This window comes from Coregonus lavaretus (assembly GCF_964263955.1).
Source record: "Coregonus lavaretus genome assembly, chromosome: 30".
Taxonomy (NCBI): Eukaryota; Metazoa; Chordata; class Actinopteri; order Salmoniformes; family Salmonidae; genus Coregonus; species Coregonus lavaretus.
This window is the reverse complement of record NC_140017.1, coordinates 4,596,345-4,615,244: the sequence shown is the minus strand read 5'-3', so window position 1 is coordinate 4,615,244 and position 18,900 is coordinate 4,596,345.

Sequence of the window (18,900 nt, the reverse complement as noted above, 5' to 3'; positions counted from 1 at the left end):
AACACTAGGCTCCGCCAACCACCCTTTTAGCCCCCCCAAAAAAAAATTATTGGGGCTGTCTCTCGGGCTTCTTCCTCGGCCGGCGCCTTCCGCGTTGCCGCTGCTCCTCTCTATACCGCGCCTCCACTGTCTCCTCCCAAGGACGGCGATCCATCCCGGCCTGAATCTCCTCCCAAGTCCAGGATCCCTTACCATCCAGGATCTCCTCCCAGGTCCAGGCTGTCTGCTCCTGGACATGCTGCTTGGTCCTCGTTTGGTGGGATCTTCTGTCACGTTCGTTCATCAACGGAACGGACCAAGGCGCAGCGTGATATGCGTACATGTTTATTAAATATTAAACACAACGACAAAATAACAAACAAAACGAAACGTGAAGTCCAAGGCAGCACAACACAACATACCTTAACACGGAACAAGATCCCACAACCCACTAGTGCCAATAGGCTGCCTAAGTATGGTCCCCAATCAGAGACAACGAGCTACAGCTGCCTCTGATTGGGAACCACACCGGCCAACATAGATCTACACATAATAGAAACCCAACATAGAAATACACAACATAGAACATACACACCCTGACTCAACATATACGAGTCCCCAGAGTCAGGGCGTGACACCTCCACTCTTCTGGGAAGGCTTTACACTAGATGTTGGAACATTGCTGTGGGGATTTGCTTCCATTCAGCCACAAGAGCATTAGTGAGGTCGGGCACTGATGTTGGGCGATTAGACCTGGCTCACAGTCGACGTTCAAATTCATCCCAAAGGTGTTCGATGAGGTTGAGGTCAGGGCTCTGTGCAGGCCAGTCAAGTTCGTCCACACCGATCTCCACAAACCATTTCTGTATGGACCTCGCTTTGTGCACGGGGGCATTGTCATGCTGAAACAGGAAAGGGCCTTCCTCAAACTCTTGCGACAAAGTTGGAAGCACTGAATCGTCTAGAATGTAATTGTATGCTGTAGCGTTAAGATTTCCTTTCACTGGAACTAAGGGGCCTAACCCGAACCATGAAAAACAGCCCCAGACCATTATTCCACCTCCACCAAATCTAACAGTTGGCACTATGCATTGAAGCAGGTAGCGTTCTCCTGGCGTGCGCCAGACCCAGATTTGTCAGTCGGACTGCCAGATGGTGAAGCATGATTCATCACTCCAGAGAACACTTAGGCTTGTGTGCGGCTGCTCGGCCATGGAAACCATTTTCATGAAGCTCCCTACGAACAACTTTTGTGCTGACGTTGCTTCCAGAGGCAGTTTGGAACTCGGTAATGAGTGTTTCAACCGAGGACAGACAATATTTACGCGCTATGTGATTCAGCACTCGGCGGTAACGTTTTGTGAGCTTGTGTGGCCTACCACTTCGGGGCTGAGCCGTTATTGCTCTTAGACCTTTCCACTTCACAAAAACAGCACTTATAGTTGACCAGGGCAGCTCTAGCAGGGCAGAAATTTGACAAACTGACTTGTTGGAAAGGTGGCATCCTATGACGGTGCCACATTAAAAGTCACAGATCTCTTCAGTAAGGCCATTCTACTGGCAATGTTTGTCTTTGGAGATTGCATGGCTGTGTGCTCGATTGTATACACCTGTCAGCAACGGGTGTGGCTGAAATAGCCGAATCCACTAATTTGAATGGGTGTCCACATATTTCTGTAAATACAGTATAGTGTATTTCCCATCATAGCGAAAAGTTAAAAAACGTCCAATCAGCTTTGCTTTATTTCTTCCATTCCTTCACAAAAAGGATGTAAATCGCAACAGGATTGGACAGTGGGTCAACACCACATCCAGTGGCAAAATATTACAGTTTTCTCACCCCCTGAACTCTAAATCACCTAAGGGAACCTATTATGTTATTGTGTGGATTGGTGAAAATAAAATACTCCATAGCTTCAAGGTAGAACAGTATGGTAGGTTGATTTACTTTATTTTACCTTTCATGTAAAGCATTATGTTAATGGTTCTGCCAGTTGAATGAATGCATCAGTATCTTGGAACATCTAATGTGATGACCACTGTCTTTTTATCTTTAGTTTTGCCAAAGTTTGAGATCAAATTGAACCTCAGCGATGAGATCAGCGTTGGACAAGAGGAGTACAAAGTGGACGTGTGTGCAAAGTGAGTCTTCTATGTTTGAGTCCCTGAGACTTAAACGTTGGGGTTAGGGTTAGTACATCTGACAATTGAAAATGGTTTGATGTTTGATGTCAATGTGTATTAAGAGTTACACATTTAAAATTTAAAATCTGATACACGTATGGGCAGCCTGTACCTGGTAAAGCAGAGGTAGAGTTGTGCCGACACTTAGTGGACAATGTATTGATAACACTTGACATTGATGAAGGCAATCCACAAGGAGTTCCTGTTTATACACCCCCCTGAGGTCTGAATGCCTTCCTAACATAGTTTTCACCAGGATTGTTTGTGACAACAACTTTCTAAATTTTGTGATAGGGTTGAATTAAGTACATTTAAATCACTCTGTCAAGTCTCCCCAATTATAATGTTAGTAGCTTTGTTTGCTTTTTCTAGATGGCCCAAACTGGCTGTGCCTCTCACGTCTTCAACATGTCAACTTTCAAGGATGATAGAAAGAAAATCGTCAGAGACGATCTTATATTTAATGCAAAAATAGAGGAGGGCGGCACTGTGAAGATAAGATTTAAATGAAACACGTTTAATTGTATCATAATGATTAGGCCTGCCTTGTTTGTCCTTTGGTGCTACATTACAATGTATTTCCATTGACAGATATAACACACTCTCAAGAAAAGCACTTTCCTGTGTCATTGGAAAGCTCTCATTTGTCGACACACCCAAAATGTATGAGCATGGATCAATTGTAGAGAGCAAGGTATGTCCAAATACAGCATTTTGTAGACTTGTGTACACAAGTGTCATTTTTGTATTGTGGATGCCATTTGTTCTTTGAGATTTCTGCTTCACTCAATGTGGCTGGTAAAAATGAAATACATTACCATTCATAACCCCCCCCCCCACACACACACACATACACACACACACACACACACACACACATACCTTTCCTCAGATTAAAGTTGTTCACTTCAATGACACCCCTATTTCCAACAAGTCAGTCTATCTGTTTGAGGGCCAAAGGTGGTCAGCACATCATCTACAGAACCTAACCACGGACAGTCATGGTATTGTCAGTTTCTCACTAAACACAACTGGAATGCCCAAAGATGATATTGCTCTCACAGTAAGTGTGATTCCTCCTACTTTTTAAATGAATAGTTCACCCAAATTACGAAATGTGTTTACTTTACCTTGTATGCAATCCATGGACAAGGACAGGGTGCAAAACATGTTTTGGTTTTGTATTCCTAGCAATTGTCACCAACTGCAAACTTCAGCATTCTCTAACCAAAACTATTGAAAGTCAATGTACCCGATATAATCATGTTTCAAATGTCATGCCCAAATCATCTGAAACTAACTTCAAACTAAGTTATTGAGCTCAGCTACACAATCCTTTGTTTTTGACTGCTGTAAACATTGGAGAAAAAATAATATTGCTTCCTTTTCTTGCTTCCCAGATAAGCCACACACTAGAATTAGGGGAACACAGACTTTCACTGATCCAGCCCACTGCCCCTCACAGTAAAACATCCAGCTCACTGGCTATTCAGAAGATGGAGAAACCACTGGCATGTGGGGAGGAAGGGTCAATCACTATACACTACACCATCGTAGGAGAGACCGTCCCAAGGGGCTCTGTTGATTTCATCTACCTGGTGAGTAGAACAAGGGCCCTGTTCGAATACTTCAGAAAAGTCTCCTTCCATCCTTGTTTCTTTGAGCATAGATCTACACTGAGTGTACAAAACATTAGGAACACCTGCTCTTTCCATGACATAGACTGATCAGGTGAATCCAGACGAAAGCAATGATCCTTTATTGATGTCACTTGTTAAATCCACTTCAAATCAGTGTAGATGAAGGCAGGTTAAATAAGGATTTTTAAGCCTCAAAACAATTGAGACATGGATTGTGATTGTGTATATTTCAGAGGGTAAATGGGCAAGACAAAATATTTAAGTGCCTTTGAACAGGGTATGGTAGTTGGTGCCAGGTGTACCGGTTTGAGTGTGTCAAGAACTGCAACGCTGCTGGGTTTTTCAAACTCAACAGTTTCCTGTGTGTATCAAGCATGGTCCACCACCAAAAGGACATCCAGCCAACTTGACACAACTGTGAGAAGCATTGGAGTCAATGCGGGCCAGCATCCCTGTAGAATGCTTTCGACACCTTGTAGAATCCATGCCCTGACGAATTGAGGCTGTTCTGAGGGCAAAAGGGGATGCAACTCAATAGTAGGAAGGTGTTCCTAATGTTTTGTACACTCAGTGTATAAGAGATTGGATATGGTTAACTTACCATATTACTTACCTATTACAACCAACTATAGGGCCAAGGAACAAGCTGTGACAACCTGCAAATCCACACTCACCTTTATAGGAAGGATGCCCCACAGTACCAATACTCATCACTTCCTTCTGATTTGATTGGATACATGTTTTCCCTTTCTCTCCTCCAGGCCTTATCCAGAGGTGTGATAGTTCAGCATGGATACATGAAGGTTGCCATGCAGGAGAGTTCTGGTGAGTGATTGAGTGAGTGAGTAAGATTTCCCCCCAAATAGTGATTGTGAACACACTGGAAGGTGCTTGATGATAGTGACATGCACTTGCATTGCAGTCACTGAGGGTGAAGTCACAGTGAAGTTGGCAGTGGTTCCAGAGATGGCGCCGCTGGTGCAGGTCCTGGTGTACAGTATGCTACCCAGCGAGACTGTCATCGCCCACATCATGGACTTCCCCACTGAGAAATGCTTCAGACACAACGTGTGTGTTACCAATTAATATAAGGTAAATGTATGTAAAAATGTACATAGATATAATGTATTCAGTCAGGCTGTTACATGCTTTCAACAACTCATCCAGTATGTGTGTGTGTCATGTGTGCCATGTGTTGGTGGAGTTCTCTCCCTCCAAAGCAGTGCCAGGGGAGGAGAAAACCCTGCAGCTCTCAGCCCAGCCCGGCTCCCTCTGTGGCCTCAGTGATGTGGACCAGAGTGTTCGCATCATGGAGCCGGGAAAGGGGCTTGATTCTGGCAAGGTATGGATCTCTGGAAATATAAATATATATACATTTTAACTAATTATAGGGAGCTCAAGGAAATAATATTATAAAAATATAAAGGTTAACAATACATATGATATCATATATACTGAACAAAAATATAAACGTAACATGTAAAGTGTTGGTCACGTTTCATGAGCTGAAATAAGAGATCCCAGAAATGTCTCATATACACAAAAAGGTTATTTCTTTCAAATTTTGTGAACAAATTTGTTTACATCCCTGTTAGTGAGCATTTCTCCTTTGCCAAGATAATCCATCCACCTGACAGGTGTGGCATATCAAGAAGCTGATTCAAGAGTATGATCATTACACAGGTGAACCTTGTGCTGGGGACAATAAAAGGCCACTCTAAAATGAGCAGTTTTGTCACACAACCCAATGCCACAAATGTCTCAAGTTTTGAGGGAGTGTGCAATTGACATGCTGACTGCAGGAATGTCCACCAGAGCTGTTGCCAGAAAATTGAATGTTCATTTCTTTACCATAAGCCGCCCCCAACGTCATTTTAGAGAATTTGGCAGTACGTCCATCTGGCCTCACAACCGCAGACCCCGTGTTACCAAACCAGCCCAGGACCTCCACATCTGGCTTCTTCATCTGCGGGTTCGCCTGAGACCAGCCACCCATACAGTTGATGAAACTGTGGGTTTGCACAACCGAAGAATTTCTGCACAAACTGTCAGAAACCGTCTCAGCGAAGGTAATCTGCATGCTAGTAGTCCTCACCAGGGTCTTGACCTGTCTGCAATTTGGCGTCGTAACCAACTTCAGTGGGCAAATGCTCACCTTCGATGGCCACTGGCACACTGGAGAAGTGTGCTCTTCACGGATGAATTCTGGTTTCAACTGTACTGGGCAGATGGAACACAGCGTGTATGGCATTGTGTGGGTGATCGGTTTGCTGATGTCAGCGTTGTGAACAGAGTGCACATGGTGGCGGTGAGGTTATGGTATGGGCAGGCATAAACTACGGACAATGAACACAACAACATTTTATCTATGGCAATTTGAATGCACAGAGATACCGTGACGAGATCCTGAGGCCCAAGTTGTGCCATTCATCCGCCGCCATCATCTCATGTTTCAGCATGATAATGCATTGCCCCATGTCGCAAGGATCTGTACACAATTCCTGGAAGCTGAAAATGTCCCAGTTCTTCAACTGACCAGACATGTCACCCATTGAGCATGTTTGGGATGCTCTGGACCGATGTTTACGAACATGTGTTCCAGTTCCCGCCAATATCCAGCAACTTTGCACTGCTATTGAAGAGGAGTGGGACAACATTCCACAGGCCACTATGAACAGCCTGATCAACTCTATGCAAAGGAGATATGTTGCACTGCATGAGTCAATTGGTGGTCACACCAGATGACCTTTTTTTTAAGGTGTCTGTGACCAACAGATGCATATGTGTTCCCAGTCATGTGAAATCCATAGATTAGGGCCTAATGAATTTATTTCAGTTGACTGATTTCCTTATATGAACTGTAACTCAGTAAAATCTTTGAAATTGTTGTGTGTTGCGTTTTGTATTTTTGTTCAGTATATTTCCCTTGTTGAACGCACCTCAGGTGTGTTGGGCTGAAGCAACCCCTGCTCTAGCTAGGCTAGGATATCATTCTTGTGTTTTCCATGTTATCTTACAAGTGTTCCTCTCGGGCAGGTTTCTGTGACTCCGGTTCACTCCTTAGACTACACACTCACACCCCTCTCTGATATCCAGTACTCATCATCATGCTTGTTTGCCAACGGACGAAAGACGTTCAGTTGGACAATGGCACCCTCTGTCTTAGGTAAATTGCCAGCCTCCATTCAACCCTTCTTACAAGCTAAAGAAAGCCAAAACATTATTTTCAGGGCCCTTTATTTTAGTTTTAGATGTCCATACTAACTATAGACAAACTCCGGGCAGACCAGGGTTTCCCAAAAGCCTCGTAGCACTAAGATCATCTTTCATCCATTTAGTTTCAATGATCTTAATGCTACGATGCTTTTGGGAAACCCAGCCCTGTGCTGTACCTCTGTCTGTGAATGTGTTTTAAGGGTTTTGAACGTGTCTGTTAGTGCAGAGGCTGTCCAGTCACATGTTGAGTGTGACAATGAGATTGTGATCGTACCGGAGAGAGGACGCATCGCCACAGTCACACGGACCCTGCTGGTGAAGGTATGTACTGCTGTAGTGAAAAATGTGAACCTCTTTGGATTACTCTGTCACATTTACCATTAAGTTACACAATTATTATCTATCTAGTGTTACAGTAGTGTAACTGCTTCTGATGAAAAACAATTATTCTCTTTATCCCTCTCTCTCTCCTTCTCTATCGGTTTCTGTCGCTCTCTCTCAGGCTGAGGGAAATGAGCAGACTGAAACCTACAACTGGTTGCTGTGTCCAACTGGTCAGTATTGCATCATGAACTTTGAGCGCTAGACCATTGGAACAGGTTTTAGGTACAGGACTAGGCTTAATCTGTGTCCAGGACACTGGTCACTTTGATTTAAGTTATTGTTTCCCTTCATCTAGACTGTATATTGCACTGATCTCCACCTCACCACCCTCAATCCAGATAGTCAGTTTTCTGTTGGTTGTAATTCGAATAAAGATGTCTGTCCTTTGCCTGGTGACTATGGTGACCATGTGTCTAGCAACGCGCATGCCCCGCCAACCTTAGGATCTCTCCTTTTCAGACATCAATAACTGTCAATCTCCCTCGGCCTGGGGCTCCATGCAAGATCTCACCTCGTGGAGTTGCAATGATCATGAGAACGGTGAGGAATCAGCCCAGAACTACACGGGACGATCTTGTCAATGATCTCAAGGCAGCTGGGACCATAGTCACCAAGAAAACAATTGGTAACACACTACGCCGTGAAGGACTGAAATCCTGCAGTGCCCGCAAGGTCCCCCTGCTCAAGAAAGCACATATACAGGGCTGTCTGAAGTTTACCAATGAACATCTGAATGATTCAGAGGAGAACTGGGTGAAAGTGTTGTGGTCAGATGAGACCAAAATCGAGCTCTTTGGCATCAACTCATCTCGCCGTGTTTGGAGGAGGAGGAATGCTGCCTATGACCCCAAGAACACCATCTCCACCGTCAAACATGGAGGTGGAAACATTATGCTTTGGGGGTGTTTTTCTGCTAAGGGGACAACTTCACCGCATCAAAGGGACGATGGACGGGGCCATGTACCATCATATCTTGGGTGAGAACCTCCTTCCCTCAGCCAGGGCATTGAAAATGGGTCGTGGATGGGTATTCCAGCATGACAATGACCCAAAACACACGGCCAAGGCAACAAAGGAGTGGCTCAAGAAGAAGCACATTAAGGTCCTGGAGTGGCCTAGCCAGTCTCCAACCTTAATCCCATACAAAATCTGTGGAGGGAGCTGAAGGTTTGAGTTGCCTAACGTCAGCCTCGAAACCTTAATGACTTGGAGAAGATCTGCAAAGAGGAGTGGAACAAAATCCCTCCTGAGATGTGTGCAAACCTGGTGGCCAACTACAAGAAACGTCTTACCTCTGTGATTGCCAACAAGGGTTTTGCCACCAAGTACTAAGTCATGTTTTGCAGAGGGGTCAAATACTTATTTCCCTCATTAAAATGCAAATCAATTTATAACATTTTTGACATGCGTTTTTCTGGATTTTTTTGTTGTTATTCTGTCTCTCACTGTTCAAATAAACCTACCATTAAAATTATAGACTGATCATGTCTTTGTCAGTGGGAAAACATACAAAATCAGCAGGGGATCAAATACTTTTTTCCCTCAATGCATATCTCCAAACGCAATATTTTCCAAGACTAAAACAATATGGCCGTTATGAGCCGATGAGCTTGCATTAATGTTTTTTCCTGTCCAACAGCACCACCATGCAGCCACACTGAACCATACTTTACAGGTTAGCTAGAGTCATATCTCTGAGCATGTGTGCCAAATTTCATCACTCTGAGTCAAACAGATCAAGAGATATAAACATGTGCCCGTTATAGTGCCACCCTGTAGTCGATCTGAATGGGCATACAGTGCCTTGCAAAAGTATTCATTCCCCTTGGCGTTTTTTACTATTTTGTTGCATTACAACCTGTAATTTAAATGGATTTTTATTTGGATTTCATATAATGGACATACACAAAATAGTCCAAATTGGTGAAGTGAAATTAAAACAATAACTTGTTTAAAAAATGTTTTACAAATAAATAACGGAAAAGTGGTGCGTGCATATGTATTCACCCCCTTTGCTATGAAGCCCCTAAATAAGATCTGGTGCAAACAATTACCTTCAGAAGTCACATAATTTGTTAAATAAACTCCACCTGTGTGCAATCTAAGTATCACATGATCTCAGTATATATACACCTGTTCTGAAAGGCCCCAGAGTCTGCAGCACCACTAAGCAAGGGGCACCACCAAGCAAGCGGCACCATGAAGACCAAGGAGCTCTCCAAACAGGTCAGGGACAAAGTTGTGGAGAAGTACAGATCAGGGTTGGGTTATTAAAAAATATCAGAAACTTTGAACATCCCATGGAGCACCATTAAAATCCATTATTAAAAAAATGGAAAGAATATGGCACCACAACAAACCTGCCAAGAGAGGGCCGCCCACCAAAACTCATGGACCAAAACTATGAAATAACACATATGGAATTATGTAGTAACCAAAGAAGTGTTAAACAAATCAAAATATATTTTATATTTGAGATTCTTCAAAGTATCCACCCTTGGCCTTGATGACAGCTTTGCACACTCTTGGCATTCTCTCAACCAGCTTCACCTGGAAACTTTAGACTGGTACTGTATGTCAATTGTAAAGTATTTTTGTCTGTAATGTCATTTTCTTTGTGTCGAACCCAAGAAAGATTAGCTGTCGCCATTGGCGTCGGCTAATGGGGATCCCAATCAAATCAATAAATCAATAACGGTCATCGCCTAATCTCTCTTGCCTCCAGGCCAGCATGAGACAGCTGCTGGATGGTGGTTCTTCTGATGGAATGGTTTATGTATTTTTGTGTGCTGACCTCCTAGAGAGAAAGAGAGAGATTAGTAACTTGGACGCAACAACTTAATTTGAGAAGGCTGTGTCTTAGCTCTAATGTCAAAATGTGTATGCTATTTATTTGCACAACAAACCTTGCACAGTCGGAGCAGCATGGGATCACTGTAGTGTGTTAAGTCCGACTGGCTCCCGTCTGTACCACACACTGTCGCCCCCGGAGACCACCCTCTTGGGATGCAGGTAGAAGGCCGGTCTTGCGGGAGCTTGCTAACATATTTTTCCAATGAAGTAACGGGCCACAGAGGGTTCCCTTGGTCCTCAAACATGCACCCATGTCGGTTTTGTCTTTCTTTATGGTTCTTATCTGTCCTCATTAAATGACAGTGTGGCGTATTTGATGTTTTCATCCCGCTTTGTCTTTCCCTTCTTCCCTCTGTGGCCAAAAAGCAACTGGATATCAAACCAGACCTTGTGGAGAAGGGTTCTGGCTGGGTTGGGCTGAGTGCTTCTGATCTTTGCTAGATCCTGGCTGGTGATCGCTGTGTGGTGAACTGTCTGATCTTTTCCTCTTAGCATTTTCACCACACCAGTGAAAACAGTATTGGAAGTGGTGAACTCAGTGTCCCGCATCAGGCACCAGGACAGGCTCATGGCAGGGTCATTAATGAAGCGGTTTAGCCCGGCCCGCAACTCGGTATAGCTGGCTATGCCGTACTCCTCTCCATTTCCATTCTGCACTGTTACATAAAAATCTCGGAGGATGACATTCAGGTCACACTTCAGTATGGTCTTGAAGTCCACCAGAATGGCCTTCTCCGAGAGCCAGTTCGTAAAGAACTTGACTGTCCATTCAGTTTGCCTTGTCGTCCCGACTTCGTTCCTCCCCTTCTCAATGTCATTGACCGCAGTTTCACTTGTAACGGCATGTCTCTACGGTGGGCTGATCCACATGTAGGCCTACTTCAACTTCTTCGTCGTCCGTCGGATGAAAAGTAAAATCAAAGGTGATATTACATTTGTCCACTATAGCTAGTTGCAGATAGTTAGCTAACAGTTGGAAACAATGGAACAAGGTGGATCAGGTGGCTGGTAGTAATGGGTTGCTATGTAACGGACGTAAACAATGGCTACACCCATGTAACAAATAACTTCAGCTTAATATGGAATACTATAGTACTTCGTATAGAATTCTGTAGTAAACTGTATTATAATATAGAATCCTATACTCCACACTGTAGTATCCCTCGATCATGTAGTGCTTACTATATAATTTTTTGGTACACTGTAGAATATTATACTACACAATGTAGTATTCCTCGATAATGTAGTGCTTACTTTAGAATTTTGTAGTATAATAGAGAATACTATACTTCACACTGCAGTATCCCTCGATTGTGTAGTGCTTACTACTTACTATAGAAGTTTGCAGTATACTGGAGAATCATATGCTACAATCTATAGTATCCCTCAAATGTGTAGTGCTCACTATAGAATGTTGTAGTATACTGTAGTATCCCTCGATCGTGTAGTGCTTACTATATAATTTTGTAGTATACTGTTTTGATTTTGAATGTGCTGTCCTTGGGGAGCTCATGCCGGGGATTGTGAAGTGCTTACTATAGAATTGTGTAGTATACTGTAGAATACTATACTCCACACTGTAGTATCCCTTGATTGTTTGATTTTATCTGACTTTTTAAAAGCACAATACAACCACAAATGTGGATGCAATGCATTTAGACATTTTCTAGAGAATATTTATTTCCATTGTGGTGCTAGTTCAAACATGTTACACATTTATGACTGTAGTATACTATAGTATTTACTGTAGGTTTTGGGTGGAATTTTCCTTCAAGTGTTGCACTTTTTGTGGATTGCCTAATATGCTAACTAAGCCTGCTTTATATTGTTTGTTTGGTTGTCATGCTATGTAGCTATTGATAGATTATCCTGCTATAGCTTTGGCCTACCATGCCGCATGCTATTGCAACCACTTTCTGTCCAGTCATTGTTAACTGCTGCTATATTTATGCATAGCTTTAACCATTTTATATGCTTATGACATTTGCATATTGTCATTGCTTATTGCCATTTACAGATTTGTATGTACAGTGCCTTCGGAAAGTATTCAGACCCCTCAAACTTTTCCACATTTTGTTATGTTACAGCCTTATTTTAAAATTGATAATTGTTTTCCACCCCCTCATCAATCCACACACAATACCCCATAATGACAAAGCAAAAACAGTGTTGTAGAAATTTTTGCTCATTTATAAAAAATAAAAACACTGAAATATCACATTTACATAAGTATACAAACCCTTTACTGAGTACTTTGTTGAAGCACCTTTGGCAGCGATTACAGCATCGAGTCTTCTTTGGTATGACGCTACAAGCTTGGCACACCTGTATTTGGGGAGTTTCTCCCAATCTTCTCTGCAGATCTTCTCAAGCTCTGTCAGGTTGGATGGGGAGCGTAGCTGCACAGCTATTTTCAGGTCTCTCCGTAGATGTTCGATTGGTTTCAAGTCCGGCTCTGGCTGGGCCACTTAAGGTCATTCAGAGGCTTGTCCCGAAGCCACTCCTGCGTTGTCTTGGCTGTGTGCCTAGGGTCGTTGTCCTGCTGGAAGGTGAATCTTCGCCCCAGTCTGAGGTCCTGAGCGCTCTGGAGCTGGTTTTCATCAAGGATCTCTCTGTACTTTGCTCCGTTCATCTTTCCCTCAATCCTGACTAGTCTCCTAGTCCCTGCCGCTGAAAAACAACCCCACAGCATGATGCTGCCACCATGCTTCACCGTAGGGATTTTTGCCAGGTTTCCTCCAGACGTGACACTTGGCATTCAGGCCAAAGAGATCAATCTTGGTTTCATCAGACCAGAGAATCTTGTTTCTCATGGTCTGAGAGTCTTAAGGTGCCTTTTGGCAAACTCTAAGCGGGCTGTCATGTGCCTTTTACTGAGGCCTGATTGGTGGAGCGCTGCAGAGATGGTTGTCCTTCTGGAAGGTTCTCCCATCTCCACAGAGGAACTCTGGAGCTCTGTCAGAGTGACCATCGGGTTCTTGGTCACCTCCCTGACCAAGGCCCTTCTCCCCCGATTGCTCAGTTTGGCCGAGTGGCCAGCTCTAGGAAGAGTCTTGGTGGTTCCAAACTTCTACCATTTAAGAATGATGGAGGCCAGGGTGTTCTTGGGAACCTTCAATGCTGCAGAAATGTTTTGGTACCCTTCCCCAGATCTGTGCCTCGACACAATCCTGTCTCGGAGCTCTACAAACAATTCCCCCTTTAACTGGAGTCCCACAGTAGATGTGCATTACCATAACCCTCACCTAAACCTCAATCAGTTACAATCTTGTAACTGTTAAAATCTTGTAACTGAAGAATATTGTGTGACAGGCTAGGAACCAACATTTTGGTCAGTGTTTCCCTGGTGACCCTTATTAGGGGAGGACATGTGGGAAATGTATAAAAGCACCCCTTGGTCACGTTCAGGTGAGAGCTTTGCACCTGGAAGGTTGTGTGCATCAGCGGCGTTTCATGCCCATGCTGTCTTGAAATGTTTGGGGTTGTTCTGAATGGTATGTATTGAGTTTGATCATCATTCATTTGTGACAATATTCAAGATGTTCATTATGTAAAGTCACTGCAATAATGTCATTTTGTTGTTAGTTTGTTTGTTTGGAGATGCTTTGCTGGTTTGAGGTCCAGGCAGTTTATTGGCAGCAACCTCCAATAAGGTGACTGTCTTTAAGTAAAGTAATTTGTATTTCTAAAATATCTGTTTATGTAAATGCAGTGGTTAACTTTTCTTTTCTAACATCAGACGTACAGTATTGTTTGTCACTGTTTTTGGTAATCTTGTGAACTTGGTCAGCTGAATCTCTGAAAGCACTGTGGTATTTCAGAAAGCTATCTAGTGGAAGTAACAGATCTAAGAAGTCATTTTGGTGTAATCTTGTTAATGTGTATTTTTGTCAAACAAGCAAACCTAATCCTCTAAGCTTTAATAACCTTTGTTTGTTCTTTATATCTGCGTCTGTAATATTTCCCTTTAATGGGCCTAGAACGTGTCTAACGTTTAAATATTACAATTGTAATAAAACATTTATATTTTTGTGAAGGTGTCGTCTGGTCCGTTGCATTGCTCAGAACTGTTGACCCAACTCAATAGGTGGCCTATCACGAACCTGTCTTATGTTCTGGTTGAGGTGTTCCCCTCATTAAACAGTAACTGGGGTACTGGTAGTCTTGTAGGTGTGCCATTTAAGCTAACCCTAGTCAGCAGGTGTTACTACAGTCATGTCCCCAAAAACGCTGCAGTGTACTACAGTCATTTCTCCCAAAACACTACAGTAAATATTGCAGTATACACGTTTGCAAAACACTACAGTAAATATTGCAGTATACACGTCTGCAAAACACTACAGTAAATACTCCAATATTCACTAATGTTTTTGCGGATTTCATTCTGCAAAAACACTACAGTGTGTACTATAGTAACGTCTGCAAAAACACAGTGAATACTAGTGTGTGTGTATATATAGTAATACTACAGTATTTAGACCATACTTGAATAGTTTTATATTGCCAATGTTGAATGTATTGCGCAATTATAGTTTTAATGAATGGGATGGTGGAGATCGCTATTCAAAATGTAAACATTGTTTCAAAAGGTCTGAGGCAGACAAACGTTTGTACAAACCCCCGTTGTTGCAAACCAAATATTAGGCTAGAAGCAAGGGGACAATGTCTAGATGCTTTTTACAGTGGCGATCAAGATAATGAATTTCTTGGCTGAAAAAAAGATGCACATGTTTGCATTATAGGCCTACCGTGCTAAACGGGCTTAGAACCCGTCTCAACCAATCATGCTTGTTTTGACCAGTAGTATTTTAGAATAGTTTCTATGCAATATTGATAAGTGGCCTCAGGCATTTTGAGACTTCCAAAATTCAACACAGGATTTCTTCATAAACCACCAAAGGGATTCTACTTTGTGGTATCAGAACAATTAAGTTGCTGGTAGTGGCAGTGTTATAGAAATCATAGCTCTCCAGTGTTGAAACCAATTATTTATATATACACACTAGATGACATTGGGGCACTGTGTTGAAGCCACCATGCCTACATCTTGGCACTCCCCACCAGTGTATACAATATTTTGGAAGCTATAGAAATGCATTTAATGTCTGCATTCGTTTTGCCACATTTATTATATTAGACACCTTAATACACTTGCCAGGTAAACAACAAATATATAAAAAACATTTTCCTTAAAGTATAATTTTGAGATGAGTAATGTTACTGTCCTGACAACAAAAATACTTAATTGTCATTTAAACATTTAATTGAAATATATTCATTCCTATGGAGGACTGCTCCTACTGGGGAGTGCCAATATGGCTGACCGGTGGCTTCAAAGCCTCTCAATGGCCAGTACATAGGATCAGCAATCCAGGGTTCATACACTGAGTGTTCAAAATATTAGGAACACCTAGGGCTGTGGCGGTCACGAAATTGTCAGCCAGGGATTGTTAAGCAGATAACTGTCGGTCTGATGGTAATTGACTGTTAATTAACAAACATTTAGCATCTCCTGGCTTCCACACATAGCCTACAAGCCACTGATACAGACTTTTGGAACATCTACATTTAAAAAAGTCTAAATCCATGTAAGATAGCCTACACCTTCACAATAAATCCATAATTTATTTTAGACAGGTCAAAAGAAACATGATATGAAGAAAATGTAGTCTATTTCAGAAGAACAGAATAGCATACTCTGAGTTGACCTTATGTTAGGTCCTGATCTGGCTATGCCATATGGCTGTGGGCTACACTAGTTCATTTAGCAGACAAGATTTGGTTAGAATTCCATGGCATAGGGCCTCCCGAGTGGCGCAGCGGTCTAAGGTTCGATACCGGGCTGTGTCGCACAATTGGCCCAGCATCGTCCGGGTCAGGGAAGGGTTTGGCCGGCCGGGATGTCCTTGTCCCATCGCGCTCTAGCGACTCCTGTGGCGGGCCGGGCGCATGCACGCATGCACGCTGACACAGTCGCCAGGTGTACAGTGTTTTTTCGGAGACATTGGTGCGGCTGGCTTCTGGGTTAAGCAAGCATTGTGTCAAGAAGCAGTGCGGCTTGGCGGGGTCGTGTTTCGGAGGACACACGGCTCTCGACCTTTGCCTCTCCCGAGTCCATACGGAAGTTGCAGCGATGGGACAAGACTGTAAAAAAAAGCTACCAATTGGGGAGAAAAAGGGATTAAAAAAAAAAACGATTTCCATGGCATTATTTTATAGTATGAAGAATACAATTGAACAAAGCTGAATAAAATAGAAAGGATATTTTCTCCAAACGATTTGAGGGAGTGCACACATGAAGCTATTTTGTGTTGAGCGGTTAACAAAGAAATAGGTACTCCTAAATGCTTAATTTAGAGTTAACGTAACTTTAGTTCTACAAATGTTGGGCTATACGTTTTGATTTGTATTACATGGTAAGGCTGCATGATGCGACTCTAATGATGCTTGAAAGGCATGAGCTCTGCTTAGTTTTTTTTGCGCAGGCTGTACACACTTCATCAGTCTCTCATTCATAATTTGACAAGCACTTGATAATACCTCAAATTTCCCGGTGGCATCCCCTTTGTGTAGCTGTAATGCACCCTAAAAGAATCCATGCGATTGATCCCAAATTAATACAACCACTAGCATCAAAAAAACGTTGAAATGAGGCTGATGCAACAGATCAGACGTTTAGGTTCAATTATGATTTTAAAAAAAGCATTGTTACTTGCCTTACACTGGGCATCATTCACAAGTGATAATATATAATTCACAAGTGATAGGCTAATATTGTCACCCATCAGACTATTCTTGATTTAATCTTGTCTTTACATATGTGGTCCTCTGTAGCTCAGCTGGTAGAGCACGGCGCTTGTAACGCCAAGGTTGTGGGTTCGATCCCCGGGACCACCCATACACAAATGTATGCACGCATGACTAAGTCGCTTTGGATAAAAGCGTCTGCTAAATGGCATATTATTATTATAATATACTAAATAATATATGTATGACATTTATTTTGATTTAGAAGGGAACATTATCATGCACCTGTCTCGAAACAAAAAAAAATACATGTCATCTATGCACTTAAATAGCGAATGGAGGACGCTTTTCCCGTGGTTCATTTTCATGCCGGCCAGGTAGGCTATACTCCTGTTGTAAAGATAAGCAATGTGCATATTATTAGGAAAGTTGAGAAATAAATATAGTAGGCCTAGCCTATAGAAAGCTGATGGGATCCTCCTCTTTTTAATAGAGGCCATCACTCAAACCGGTGCGCCTGGCACCTACTACAATACCCTGTTCAAAGGCACTTAAATATTTTGTCTTGCCCATTCACCCTCTGAATGGCACACATACACTACCGTTCAAACGTTTGGGGTCACTTAGAAATGTCCTTGTTTTCGAAATAAAAGTATTTTTTTTGTCCATTAAAATAACATCAAATTGATCAGAAATACAGTGTAGACATTGTTAATGTTGTAAATGGCTGGAAACGGCTGATTTTTAATGGAATATCTACATAGGTGTACATAGGCCCATTATCAGCAACCATCAGTCCTGTGTTCCAATGGCACGTTGTGTTTGCTAATCCAAGTTTATCATTTTAAAAGGCTAATTGATCATTAGAAAACCCTTTTGCAATTATGTTAGCACAGCTGAAAACGGTTGTGCTGATTTAAAGAAGCAATAAAACTGGCCTTCTTGAGACTAGTTGAGTATCTGGAGCATCAGCAATTGTGGGTTCGATTACAGGCTCAAAATGGCCAGAAACAAATAACTTTCTTCTGAAACTCGTCAGTCTATTCTTGTTCTGAGAAATGAAGGCTATTCCATGCGAAAAATTGCCAAGAAACTGAAGATCTCGTACAACGCTGTGTACTACTCCCTTCACAGAACAGCGTAAACTGGCTCTAACCAGAATAGAAAGAGTAGTGGGAGGCCCCGGTGCAAAACTGAGCAAGAGGACAAATACATTGGAGTGTCTAGTTTGAGAAACAGGCGCCTCACAGGTCCTCAACTGGCAGCTTCATTAAATAGTACCCGCAAAACACCAGACTCAACATCAACAGTGAAGAGGCGACTCCGGGATGCTGACCTTCTAGGCAGAGTTGCAAAGAAAAAGCCATATCTCAGACTGGCCAATAAAAAGAAAAGATTAAGATGTCTACACTGTATTTCTGATCAATTTAATGTTATTTTAATGGACAAAAAAATTGCTTTTCTTTCGAAAACAAGGACATTTCTAAGTGACCCCAAACTTTTGAACGGTAGTGTACACAATCCACATCTCAATTGTCTCAAGGCTTAAAACTATCTTTAACCGGTCTCCTCCCCTTCATCTACACTGATTTGAAGTGGATTTAACAAGTGGCATCAATAAGGGTCATAGCTTTCACCTGGTCAGTCTGTCATGGCAGGTGTTCCTAATGTGTTTTAGAACCGTATACACCATTGGTTGAAACACACTGATATTGATCAGTACAGTACATACCAACATTCAGATTGGCACGAAAAAAAAAAAAATAATAATAAAAAAAAAATTTCATTAAAAAAAACTAAAAACAGCCAATAGGAGGCAAACAGCATCCAGTTCATAAAGAGTGGAAACAAACTATTCCAATTCAATGTAAGTTTTACCTGTAGTGTATTGTCATCT